At 44.6% G+C, this 13740-nt stretch overlaps 1 long non-coding RNA gene across 1 annotated transcript; it reads left to right on the forward strand.

Annotated features, from left to right (window-relative positions):
- Positions 1 to 784: 784 nt before the first annotated feature.
- LOC134381313 (uncharacterized) lies at positions 785 to 7651 on the forward strand. Its single transcript, XR_010023932.1, has 3 exons — positions 785 to 872; positions 5419 to 5490; positions 7307 to 7651. It is a non-coding gene; the product is annotated as an uncharacterized LOC134381313 (long non-coding RNA).
- Positions 7652 to 13740: the final 6089 nt, after the last annotated feature.

Here is a 13740-nt window from a genome sequence, read left to right on the forward strand (position 1 = left end):
ACTGCAGAAGACGTCAGTCCCCCACTGATCCCATTGCCCAAGGAAACAGGTTTGAGAACACTGAGGTTTCAACATAACAGAATGATGAACATAACCTGCACATCCTGCCCGACATGCTCTCCACGAGAACACTTACATCATCACCAACGGGGGCTGAGATACAAGGAGACTGGAGTTGCTTAAACAACAAAACAGTCCTTCCCCACATCCAACAAACCCAATCCTACAAGATAACCACAATCACTTCCCCGCGAGATTCAAACGTCTTCTAAAACTCATTCAAACCCGAGTGTGTTGTCCCAACCTACACTCCCAACTACAACAAATTACTGCAGACTCCACTGTCTGCACATTCACCTTCCCTCAGGGGAAAGCCCAACCACCCCCTTTTCCCACCCACCAAACCAGAAGATTCCGCTCGGGACCGCAATAGCTGGCACTGCCACAGCCACAACCTATTTGCAACAACTGTCAAAAGTCCTCTCTGTCCCCTCCCTTGTTTTAAAGTAATGTGTTTTTTGAGAAAAACCAGATTTTGTGTAAAACAGAACCTTGTGCAGAACAGGAACACTGCAGAGCTGTCACAAAGTGCTAAATGCTCAGAATTGCTACCCAACTCCTTCCCCTAATTCATACTCTAGAAAATCCCCAATTAGTCTGTGCAGGGCAGGAGCTGATCCTTCGGTTTCCCCTCCGGGCCTGCAGGAAATAAGCAGGAAATAAACTCTCTGACGTGGTGAGTGTTTGGCTGGGAGTCCTTTAATACCTTTGTCTCGCTGACCTAACAGCTTCCTCTCTGCTTCTCCTTCTCAATATCCTCGCTCAGCACTGCCTGAGAAAGCAGAGAAGGGCGCAGGACCCAGATTTTGCAGGTGAGAGAATAAGGCGCGTATGGGAAGGGGAAGGGGTGCGATTTAGTGGGAAGGGGTGCGATTTAGTGGGAAGGGGTGCGATTTAGTCGGGAGGGTACTTCGCCCCTGGGTCTCTATCTTAAACCTCCCGGCAAACTTTTTCTCAGAATATATTTCTTATTGGTTCTTGTTTCCTGTCTTTGCTGATCTTAGGTTGTAACCTGTTTTGAAAGCCAAGTCGTAGAAATTAATGCCGCTTTCAGGGTTTGCTGCTCAGAGGATACTTCTTTAACAAAGGAATGATTTTTCTCAGTGGTTATAGAATTTATAAATAAACTGACTCTTCCAGGGATAGAATTGGGTGAGTGGACACATTAGCTCTAGCCGAGCTGGTGGGGAGGGAAACATTGGGATATGTAAGGGGCACAGCTCAGCATGTGTCCCCCAGAGCCAGGGCACAGGTCGGGATTGGAGGCTCTGCAGTCTGAGGCCTTGTTACCTGGATAACTGCCCATTTAGAGCTGCTCCCTAGGGAAACTGCCTCCTCGGGGACAGTCCCTTCCTGGGCTCACCCAGAGTCAAGCTCCTTTTAGGAGGTTGGAGCAGGGAGATGCCATCCTGTGTGACTTTCCGCAGTTCAGGAGAAGCTGGGGACCGTGGATACTTGTTCTTTAGGCAGAGGGAGAACTCAGCCATCCGCATCAGCACCTACAGGAGCACAGTCACCTGGTTTGGCATCTGAATAAGAATCAATAGAGCAGCATTCATGAGACCATGTGCTGGACAGAGGACCTTCAGAAACTCCCAGAGACCCTCTCTTTTCCTGTTGCTAGTATTCTCTCCCCTCTCTTAATACCAATCACCAAGACCAAGTTCGTGGACAAAGCTGATTTTTAAAACTTCTATTATCTCTCTTCCCAGTTTATAGAAAGTTGTTTCCTACTCCTTATTTTTAAAGGATAAAGAAACAATCCTTCTTACAAAAGAAGTGTCTGCTTTCTTTTTTTTTTCAAAGTTCATTTTATTTATTGAATCAAAATCGACTATACATATTTTGGGGTTGAACATTGAGATATGTTGATTAAATCAATATTACTAGCATATATATTGGTTCAAAGCGTAATTATTCTTTATGCGCCTTGTCCAATCTCTCTCCTTCCTCCACTCCCTCCCCCTCTCCCCCTTCTAACTGTCCTAGATTTCTTCTCTCCTTCTGAAAGAGTAATGGTTATTCTGTTGATTTGTTGCCTAGATGATCTGTCCAATGCTGAGAGGTGTGTTCAGGTCCCCCAATATTATCATAGAGCAGATGCTTCTTCTGTCACTCTGAAATGGGTTTTGTGGAGAGAGACATCCTCTTCTTTTCTTTGTCTCTGCTGGTGACTCTCCTTGTGTCAATGCACTAGAGTGGCTGGCGGTCCATCTGCATGGTGGCTGTGTTGTCTAGCCGCTTTTGCAGCAGCCACCGTTATTGTGGTGGCTGCGGAGGGCCACCCACATGGAGGTGATGTTTTTGGTATGTTCCTTGGTACTGGCGGTATGCCTGCTTGTGGGTTGTGTTTGGTCCCCTTTTCCATGCCTCTGGTCCCTGGGCAGGCCCCAAGGCGCTGGGATCATGTGCCTAGATGTGGGAGAAGGGTCCAGTCCGCTTCTCCATATCCTGAGTCCCTGGGCGGGCCCCGAGGTGCTGGCACAATGTGCCTGGTTGAGGGAGGGTGGTCTGGTCCCCTTCTCCATGCCCCGGGTCTCTGGGCGGGTCCCAAGGCACTGGCACCATGTGCCTGCTTGTGGGAGGAGGGTCCAGTCCCCTTCTCCAAGCCTCAGGTACCCAGGTGGGCCCTGAGGTGCTGGCATTTTGTTCCCGGTGTGGGAGAAGGGTCCAGTCCCTGGCTCCATACCTCAGGTAACTGGGTGGGACCCAAGGGGCTGGCTTGGTGTGCCTGGTTGTGGGAGAGAGGTCCAGACCCTTCTCCATGGCTCAGGTCCCCAGGCAGGGCCTGAGGCACTGGCGTGGTGTGCCTGGTTGTGGGAGAGAGGTCCGGTCCCCTTCTCCATGCCCTGCGTCCCTGGGTGGGCTCTGAAGTGCTGGCTCAGTGTGCCTGGATGTGGGAGAGAGGTCAGTTCCACTTCTCCTTGCCTTGGGTCCCTGAGCAGGCCCCAAGGTGCTGGCGTGGTGTGCCTGGTGAAGTGTCTACTTTCTAACAGTGTTTCATGTTTGTATTTTATTTGATGGCTTCTTATCTGGTGACCTTGTCCTTAACAACTAGTATTTTCAGCCTGTCCTTGCCAAAGTCTCTTCCAATAAGAGTTCTTTAAACACCTTTCCCATTGCAAAACATTCATAGGTAGCAAAGAAAGAAGACATTAAAAATTAATATCATGTTTCTATGACAGTAAGCATTGCTTAATAAGGAAAGGATTGTCACTTTCAGACATCAAGTATAAACTGGACATAATGATCAATCCAAGAGAGGCAAGAAACAGGGGGATTGTTTATCAATTTATTTATTCAACAAATATTTATTTATTTATTTATTTATTTTTATTTTTATTTTTTAAATTTTATTTTGTTGATATACATTGTAGCTGATTATTGCTCCCCATCACCAAAACCTCCCTCCCTTCTCCCTCCCCCCTCCCCCCCAACAATGTCCTTTCTGTTTGCTTGTTGTATCAACTTCAAATAATTGTGGTTGTTATATCTTCTTCCCCCCCCCCCCCCGGTTTGTGTGTGTGTGTGTGTATGTGTGTGTGTGAATTTATATATTAATTTTTAGCTCCCTCCAATAAGTGAGAACATGTGGTATTTCTCTTTCTGTGCCTGACTTGTTTCACTTAATATAATTCTCTCAAGGTCCATCCATGTTGTTGCAAATGGCAGTATTTCATTCATTTTTATAGCTGAGTAGTATTCCATTGTGTAGATGTACCACATTTTCCGTATCCACTCATCTGATGATGGGCATTTGGGCTGGTTCCAACTCTTGGCTATTGTAAAGAGTGCTGCGATGAACATTGGGGAACAGGTATACCTTCGACTTGATGATTTCCATTCCTCTGGGTATATTCCCAACAGTGGGATGGCTGGGTCGTATGGTAGATCTATTTGCAATTGTTTAAGGAACCTCCATACCATTTTCCATAGAGGCTGCACCATTTTGCAGTCCCACCAACAATGTATGAGAGTTCCTTTTTCTCCGCAGCCTCGCCAGCATTTATCGTTCATAGTCTTTTGGATTTTAGCCATCCTAACTGGGGTTAGATGGTATCTCAATGTGGTTTTGATTTGCATTTCCCGGATGCTGAGTGATGTTGAGCATTTTTTCATATGTCTGTTGGCCATTTGGATATCTTCCTTAGAGAAATGCCTACTTAGCTCTTTTGCCCATTTTTTAATTGGGTTGCTTGTTTTCTTCTTGTAAAGTTGTTTGAGTTCCTTATATATTCTGGATATTAATCCTTTGTCAGATGTATATTTTGCAAATATTTTCTCCCACTCTGTTGGTTGTCTTTTAACTCTTTTAATTGTTTCTTTTGCTGTGCAGAAGCTTTTTAGTTTGATATAATCCCATTTGTTTATTTTTCCTTTGGTTGCCCGTGCTTTTGGGGTCGTATTCATGAAGTCTGTGACCAGTTAACAAATATTTATTAAGAGTTACTTTTTGCTCAGTATTGTGCTTGTCCCCCAGTAATAAAGAGAAATAGAAGACACATATGGTCGTCCCATCACAAAGCTTATAGTCTAAAGGGAGATAGTAAAAAATTGGGCAAACAAGTTCCTACTGTAATTTGTATTCTGTAAGAACCCCCTGGGTGTGATGAGAGCCAGAAGCAGGTAGGCCACAGCAGAGCTGGTAGTGTTGGGGGACAGGTGCTGGAGAAGATTTTTGTAGGGAGCAGAGGCCCGAGGGCTGAGCAGGAATGTGCTGGGCACTGAATAGGAGGGAGCGCTCCAGGGAGAGGGAACAGTTCTGCAAAGGTCAAGATGTCAGGAGGAACGTAGAGGATGTGAGGAGCACTGAGGAGACCAGCGTGGCTCAAGCCTTACAGGAGAGATGGTAGTGGGCTGTGCAGAGACTCGGGGACCATTGTAAGAGTTGCAACTATTGCCTAAAAGCCATAGGAAGCCACTAAGGAATCTAACAAGAAAAACAGAAAACGTTAATTTGAAAACAACATCTGACTGTAGAGTAGAAAAGGAAAGGAAGGTGAGATGGTCCATTAGGAGCCTGTTGCATTCACTGTGAACAAATGGCAGTCGATTGGATTGGCATGAAGATGGAGAAAAATGGATAATTTTCAGTTTCTGGAAGTAGAGTCAATAGGATTTGGTGATGGGCTAGTGAAACTGAGGAAAGAAGAATTGTAGATGACCCCAAGGTTCTGCAGAAGCACCTGGCTGGATGGTGATGAATCTGCTGCGATGGGGAATCATGGCTGGGGAGGAGTCCAAGGGTTCTGGCCAAGCGCTGCTTGGGAAAGTGGAAATTGTTGGCTACGGGAGGTCAGGGATTCCAGTGACTCTCCATCTTTCTAAAGTGACATGATTATGTTTCTTTATCTACAGGCATTCACACTTGCAGGACCGCCCAACACAGTGGCACGAGTTCCAGCCCTGGCAATCCAGAGACCCGCCACAGTGAGTGGGGGTTCAGGCTCCGCTGCCAGAGTGCAGGGAGGAGGGTGGGCAGGGGAGGTGGGCGGGGGGGCTCCTCCCGTCCAGAAAGCCAGAGCCCACTGGAGCAAGACAAAAGCATTCCCAGTCCCGTTTTCCATTGTCTTTGCATTTACCACCCTGTACCATTGCTCTCAACTACACGTTCTCCTCATGATGTGTCCATAACAGCTCAGTGGAGGAGAGATTGAAATACCCTCCGATGGATGTAGGCCTCTGCACGATTTCTTATTTCCTGCTTGTTACAATGTGGACGCACCAGAACAGCTGGTTGTAGCCACTCTGGCTGTTTCTCTGCCCCTCTCTTCAGCCTGGGGGAGAATCGGGAAGGAGCAGTGTGGGAGTAACTGATCCCTCATCCACGTTCCTAATTTTCCTACTCCTGCTGGCTTCACTATAACCAGCAAATTAAGGAGGCGGACTCACCTGGTATGTTACCTCGCCCTCCCTGGACTTCCTAATCCTCAGAAATTGGCTATGTCACTTAAGCTTTTGCTGGCTTAGCAAATGATCCCACAACTGAGTAGCTTAAAGTATCCACCATCAGTTCTGTGTCAGCTTGGGGAGCTCGGCTAATCTCAGGCACACGTTCATGAGCCTGTGGTAAGCTGGTGGTTCCTAGGCCACTGGATGATCTTGCGTAGGCCTGCAGACACATCTGGTAGTTAGCAGGCTCTTGGGCAGGCCAGGGTGACAGGAATACTGGGCCTTGTTACCATGGTCTAATGGTCTGGTCCAGGCTTCTTCACAAGGCAGCTGCAGGAGGAACAGAAGAAGGGACACCATGGCACGTGCACACTTTTGCAGTTTCTGCTTGCATCGTGCTTTCTACTGTCCTATTGTCCAGAGCAAGCCACGTGGCCACCCAGATTCAAGGGTCAGAGAGAGAGAGATGGCACCTTGATGGGGGGAGCTGCAAATCCACATCCCGGAGAGGCGTACAGGAATGGGAATAATTTGTGGCTCAGTTTGCAGTCTGCCCCACGGGTTGTCATCCATTTACTACCAACATTGGCAAGTTGGAGGCATGTTGGAAGTGGCCTTTGGTGCTTTTTCATTTCACCTGCCATGATTTTCTTACTCCCCCACCCTGTGGCCAACCAGTGCTCTCTATACATACTTAGCATGGGGTCTTCCACTGTGATGCTAACTCAATAATAATGTGAACTCACACCCACGTTTTTCCTCAGATAAAGATAATCTTAGCCTTTCTTTGTCCAATATTCTTGGTCATACCACTTTTGTAAATATACGTCTTTTGTCCCAGGATTCTGGTTATCATATGTGGAAAACAGTGCCTTAAGGAAAGTGATGGGTTATATAAACCACCTGCCTACCTTCTTAATGGGAAGGAAAGTTCCATACTGAATATAAATTGGAAAAATAAATCTCCCTCTACAGATGCCCCAAAGTCAGATTTTGTGTTACTTCCTGCTATACCTTGTTAGGAACAGCTGTCAGCAGCAGCTCATGGTCCTCTTCGGAAACCCCTGGTTTCCTCCTCTGTGGGATCCATAGCTACAAAAAGCCACAGTGAGGAGCTCAAGGGAATCCCAAAAAGAGAGACCAGTCACAGGAGGTTGAGGTAAGGCAGTTGCCCAAGTACTGCAAGGTGGGCATCAGGCCCAGAGGGTTTCCCTTGGACTTCCTGTGAGTGCAGAGGTGATGCAGGGGAAAATCCACAGCCAGCAACAGAGAGAGTGTGGGGAGGGCCAGGGGCTCTGGGGAAACTGTTGCAGTAGATTCTAACACTGTGGTATTTGTTTTCTTGATGTACCAGGGCCTGGAGAACAAGATCCCAGAAATTCCCAACTGAGAATTGTCTTTCTGGGTAAAACTGGAGCAGGAAATTTGCAACAGAGAACAGCATCTTTCGAACGAAAGCGTTTCATTCTGGCATTGCAGCAAAATCCATTACCAAAACCTGTGTGAAAGATAGTAGATTGTGGAATGAAATAGAACTTGTTGTCATGGACATGCCTGCTGTTTCCAACACTGAGGCACAGATCCGAAAAGAGTATGAAGAGAAGATCAGAAACCTGGAACATCAACTCCTGAAAGAGGAGAAAGGAAGGGAGGAAAAGGAGAGGAGGGGGGAGAAGAAGGAGAGGAGGTGTGAGGAGAAGGAGAGGAGGTGGGAGGAGAAGGTGAGGAGGTGTGAGGAGAAGGACAGGAGGTGGGAGGAGAAGGAGAAAAGGTGGGAGGAGAAGGAGAGGAGGTGGGAGTAGAAGGAGAGGAGGCGGGAGGAGGAGGAGAGGAGGCGGGAGGAGGAGGAGAGGAGGCGGGAGGAGGAGGAGAGGAGGCGGGAGGAGGAGGAGAGGAGGCGGGAGGAGGAGGAGAGGAGGCGGATGGAGGAGGAGAGGAGGCGGGAGGGGGAGGAGAGGAGGCGGGAGGGGGAGGAGAGGAGGTGGGAGGGGGAGGAGAGGAGGTGGGAGGAGAAGGAGACAGCCACGTCAAAAGCTGAGTGTCAGAATTGGATTTGTCTTTTCATCTCAAAATGTCTATGGTTTGCTTCTCTCATTTCCTCTTGTCTTTTGGCTTATATGAAACGTAAGGTAATTCTGTCTGTATGATCTGCATATTGATTCTCTGTTAACCTTGCCCCACCAGACCACTCTCCAAAGTCAGAGTGCTCTAGTTTTTGTCTCTCAGGCTCTCAGGACTGAGCATAGTAAAGCTTACTCTTTGACCAACCTCAAGTTAACCCAATTTGATGAATAACCAGCTCTCTCCTTTTCTTGAGAAACAAACTGACTGATGTGACCCACTTCCATCACTGCGTGCCTTGGGTACTCATCGCTGGCGGGTCATCTGCACACGTCTGCTCCCACTCTGTTGAATTATTTGCACGTTGCTATTATAATAAAGCTTTTCAGTTCACCCGTATTTGTGCAGAAATGGAACCTGTTTTGTCTTGGAAAATACCATTGTGTCTTCTAATAATACAGGGATGAATTTCACTTTTTGGTGAAAGTTCACGATGATGTTGGAGCTAGACTTGGTCTAGCCCCATTACTCTCTCCTCCTTTTCCCTAGAAGGTTTGAGCCACATTCTCAACCCTTCCACCAGCCAAAGGTCACAACCTCTTCAGTATGTGCTGATGGGAATTATGTGAAGCCAAGGTTTCTGAGATCTGTGCAGTTTCGTTGGTACAAAAATCCCCTTTAATGCAGTGATAAAGATAGCTGAAGCCCCTAACCCTTTTCTACTTTTCTACTAGATTCTCCTCACCTGGTAATTTCTAGGAATCCCCAAGGCACATTGTCATGTTCTACTGACGTGTCCTGACAGTCATATGTGACTTATGCCAACTGTCCTTCTTCCAGTTTGAAATTGGCTTCTTCATGCCCTCACCCATTTTTCCCAAAATAGGACACACAACTCTCTCATTTCACCAGAGCACACATGAGTTCATTTCTACATTTAACAAAAGTTATCAAAGGCTCGAGGATAAGAAAAGAACTACCCAAAGAAGCACCCGATTCCGTCAGAAATGGTCCCTCAGAGAAAGATATCTTCTGTGTCACTCTGCGGAGTGTGGTGTATTGTGTGTTTATTGTTTTCATCATTGGAGTGTTAGCCAAACTTCCAAGATGTGAATTCAACATCCTATTTAACTACAAACTTCTGTAAACAAATATTTGAAGAAAAAGCCACACATACCTCCCCCACCAAAAGTGAATTCAGTTTATTACTTAAATAGTCTTTAACTGTAGTGATTATTTTCTGGGTAACACACTCCATTATTCCTACTCCTGCACTCAGGTTAATGCTTTTGATGAGGCAAAGGAATAGGTTTTTGAGAAGCAGTGTGGAGATGGAAAGCCCATGTGAAAAACCCTGAGAAGAGTGTTGCCTGTTTGCCTCCCTGGGGAGAGGTCAGACGGAAGGCCCTTGACAAAGACCATGCATTGAGATCAATATGAGAGCGGATGAGGGATGTTCCCTTCTCTTAAGAGTTTCAAGAATTCATACCCATTTCTCCATCCATTGACATCCAGTGTTTGTATTTCATGGTTGGTTTTAGACCAGACACTGAGAATCTAGAGGTAAGTAAAACAAAGCCCCTTTTGAGACAGGCTTCATTCACCTCAGCTTAATGCTTTGGAGACTATCCAAGTTGTGTGTCTCAATAGCCTGCTCCCTTGTATTGGTGAGTAGTATTCCATCATACGGATGCTCCACAGTTGCACATCACTTCCTCTTTATGTATTCTGTTGACCCTAATTAATTTCTCTTGTCTGATTGCATTGGCTAATACCTCCATTTTAATGTCAAATAGTGGAGAAGGCTGGTGTGCTTGCCTTATACCTGGGAATGCCTCTAGCGTTCGCAAGTTAAGTACGGAAGTTACTGGGCTACAGTAACATCACTGTTCTGCTTGTTCCTTCTTAAGAAGAAAACTCAGATCTTTAGAAATTTCTTCTTTCCTAACATTAGTGTGTAAAGCTACAAAATTTCTTTCTATGCATGTCTGTCCAGATTGTTACTTGGAGAGGTGGTAAAAGAAATTATTATTTCAGTTATGGAAAGTTTTGTTGGCAAATTGGGGGAAGGACTAAATATTTAAATGTTTACAAAACATGACAGATCTTCCATCAAGACACCATTTTGAAAGAAATTCTTTGAGTTTTACTATTAACTCAGCTGGTAGCTACTAACATCCCCAGCAACCGAGAGGCCCAAATGAAAGAGCACCAGAAGGGGATCCACCTGCATGTGCCCTTAGGTGTTCCTTTGGAGGACACACACACACACTCACACACACACACACACAGACACACACACACACACGGAGGTCAGGGAACAGAGGCAGGGAGAGAGTGGAAGGACCAGTGGGCTCCAAACTTGACTGAGTCCAGGATGTTATCCAAACAGGTTTTCCACAGGCAGCTTTAATCGGTGAGTTTAAAGCAAGTAAGCACTAGTTCTAGGAGGTCATGCTGTGACAAAGAGGTGGTCACTTTGAGGTCACCGGCAAATAAATATCTGAATGGTACTTTTAAAGGAAGCAGTGAGAAAGCAGAAGCCCAGCCTGCTAGGTGAGGGTGATGCCTGTAAGTATTTATCTCTAGCCATTGGCTGGAGCCCTTCAGGTGGAATCTAATATTGGAAACTGTATCATGGGTGACTGAGCCCTGCTTATGGTATGAAAAAGTGAAACATTTATAATGGATATTAAGGCAACATAAAATCATAAGCACTCGTGATGAAATAGAGCTCCCTATACCCTCATAACGTACACTATCTGCTTCTGTGAAATCACTTGCTTAGCCTAAGTAACTCTATTTTGGCCCCTGTCTGTCCTGCAGACTACCCACCTCCTTCTGCATGAGAAACCGTTGACATTTTCAGAGAAACAAAACACAACTGCACAGAAACAGGAGCCATACCCAGTGAACTATTACATGGGAACAGGAACCACACCCAGTGAAAACTTGCATGCTTTTTTGCTCGAACCGCTTGTTTCAATACTGAAAATAAAATAAAAACATGTTAAGATAAACAAAAAAAAGTGAGGGAATTGCTGTGAATAGAGTCACACTTTAAGAAAAGAAAACAATTTCTTCATTAATGAAATAACTGGTGAAATCCAATTCAAGTCTGTGGTTTAGTTAATAGTAAAGCACCCAGGTCAGCTTCTTAGGTTTGATACATGACCTGTGATAATGCAGGATTTTTAAATGAGGGAAACTAGGTGGAGAATATAGAAGAACTTTCTGTACTACCTCTGTAACTTTTCTGTAAACTAATATTTTTATAAAATAACAAGCTTATTTTTAAAAATTCACCTTAGGTGAAACAATATATACAAGAAGAAAGAAAGTGCACCAGAAATGTTAAATATAAAGAGAAAAAGAAAGGCTTTTTCAAAAAGTTTTGAAAACTTAATTGACTATTTAAAGCAAAATATAGTAACAATGTATTGAGGAATTTAAATGATATTTATTCATAAAATGTTTGACAACAATTGGCCTAAGAATGGGAGATATTATTAATAGAATTATATGAGTGTAACATTCTTACATTACACATGTGAAGTGACATTATTCAAAGGTAGGAGATGATGGAAAGTTGCATATTGTAAACATTAGAACAACCACTAAAAATGATGCAAAGTGGTATAGCTACAAAGCCAATAGTGGACATAAAATAGAATTCTAAAAGAGAATCAATAAAAAGAAAGCAGAAAAATAGGGAAAAAGAACAGATGGGATAAATAGAAAAACAAATAGCAAGAGGATACACTTAGGCCAAACCAAGCAATAATATGGACTGAATTGTGTTATGGACTGAATTGTTTACATGAAAGTAAAATATATATCTATGTGAATGAATATAAAAACACTTAAAATATTAGCAAATCAAACCCACCAATAAAAAGTGTAATACAGATAATACAGATCATGATGTTGAAGGGACACCTGTATTCCCATGTTTATTGCAGCACGACTTACAATAGCCAAGAGTTGGAACCAGCCCAAATGTCCAGCATCAGAAGAGTGGATAAGGAAACTGTGGTATATCTGCACAGTAGAATATTACTCTGCTATAATAAAGAATGAATTACTACCATTTGCAGCAACACGGATGGACTTAGGAAAAACTATATTAAATGAATTAAGCCAGGCACAGGAAGAGAAATACCACATGCTCTCACTTATTTGTGGGAGTTATAAATCAATCAATCAATCAATCAATAAACACACAAATAAATGGGGGCAGGGAAAAGATACAATGATCACAACAATTCCTTGATCTTGTTAAGACAAGTGAACAGACATGATGTTGATAGGGGGGCTGGGGGAGATGGAAGTGGGAATGAGGAATTGGTAAAGGGACACAAAAATCAGCTACATTGTATACTGATAACATAAAATTTAAAAAAATAAAGTACTTTCACATACCAGTTTATGGTCATTCCACATTGCCCTACTCCTATTTTGGGAAGGGACATCTTCACCAAGTTCCAGGTATCCATATACTTTACTCTAAACCCACCTGAACCTCTTTTATGCTGCCCAGACTTGCTTCATTCCTCTCACCCCCTGTCCCTGGACATAGTTAACCCCAAGGTCTGGGATACCACTACTTCTATCGCTAAACACCACCCCAAAATCTAAATGCAAGTTAAGGACCCTTCCGTGTTCCCTCACCAAGCCCAATATCCAGTGAGTAAAAAGAAATTCCAGAGACTTAAGCCAGTTATTCAATGGCTACTCGAGGCTGGTTTATTATATTATTTTTTATGAAAACCCCACTCTCCATACAACACCTCCCATCTCAACCCCTATTCCTTTCACCTGAATGGACCCTAACACCCAGACTTCTACCCAGTTAACTTAGACTGTCCTCCCTCCCCCAGGGAATCAGGGACAAACCCCACTTTTCCAGACAGGCTCTCACCTCTGACCTCTCCTCTCTAGATCTCTCCCCAAACACTGTGCTCCAATATGTAGGTGACCTTTTACTATACAGCCCTTCAATAGACATGACAAAAAACAAACTGCCCAGCTTCCAAACTTCTTAGCAAGCAAAGGCTACCATGTGTCCCCATCCAAAGTCCAAATCTCCCAAACTCAAGTCACCTATGTAGGACTCTTGCTCTCCCCCACTCACAAGTCAATGACCACAAATAAAGAAAAAATTCCGTATTCATCAATGGCCTACCCCAACCTCCAGCAGGAATATCCTGTACCTCTTGGGATTGGCTGGCTTTTCTAGTTTGTGGTTCCCCAATTTGGGGATCCTAGTTAAACCATCGTATAAGGCCAAATATGGCTCCTCTAGTACTTGACAAACAAGTGGTAGCCCCTCACTGTGTACAATCCATGCTATGGAATGCACCAGATCATTGGCTAACTAACACCCACATACCCAGTATCAGGCTTTACTTCTAGATCAGCCCCGAATAAAGTTCCTAAAAACCATTGTTCTAAGTCCCTCTACCCTCCTCCCAGATGACAACCCAACTGAGTGTCCTTGAGTGCCTCGAAACAATCGAGACTCTCCAAGGCCTCTGGCTGGGCCTGACTAATGTGCCCTGGACAGATCCTGATGAAGTGTTATTCACTGATGGAAGCAGTTTCATCTCCAATGGAATCAGGTTTGTTGGGGCAGCCATGGTAACTTTGGATAGGGTCATTTGGGCTCAAGCCTTAAACCAATGAACATCTGTTCAAAAGGCTGAACTCATAGCCCTAACACAGGCT

Source organism: Cynocephalus volans, chromosome 6 (assembly GCF_027409185.1).
Source record: "Cynocephalus volans isolate mCynVol1 chromosome 6, mCynVol1.pri, whole genome shotgun sequence".
NCBI lineage: Eukaryota > Metazoa > Chordata > Mammalia > Dermoptera > Cynocephalidae > Cynocephalus > Cynocephalus volans.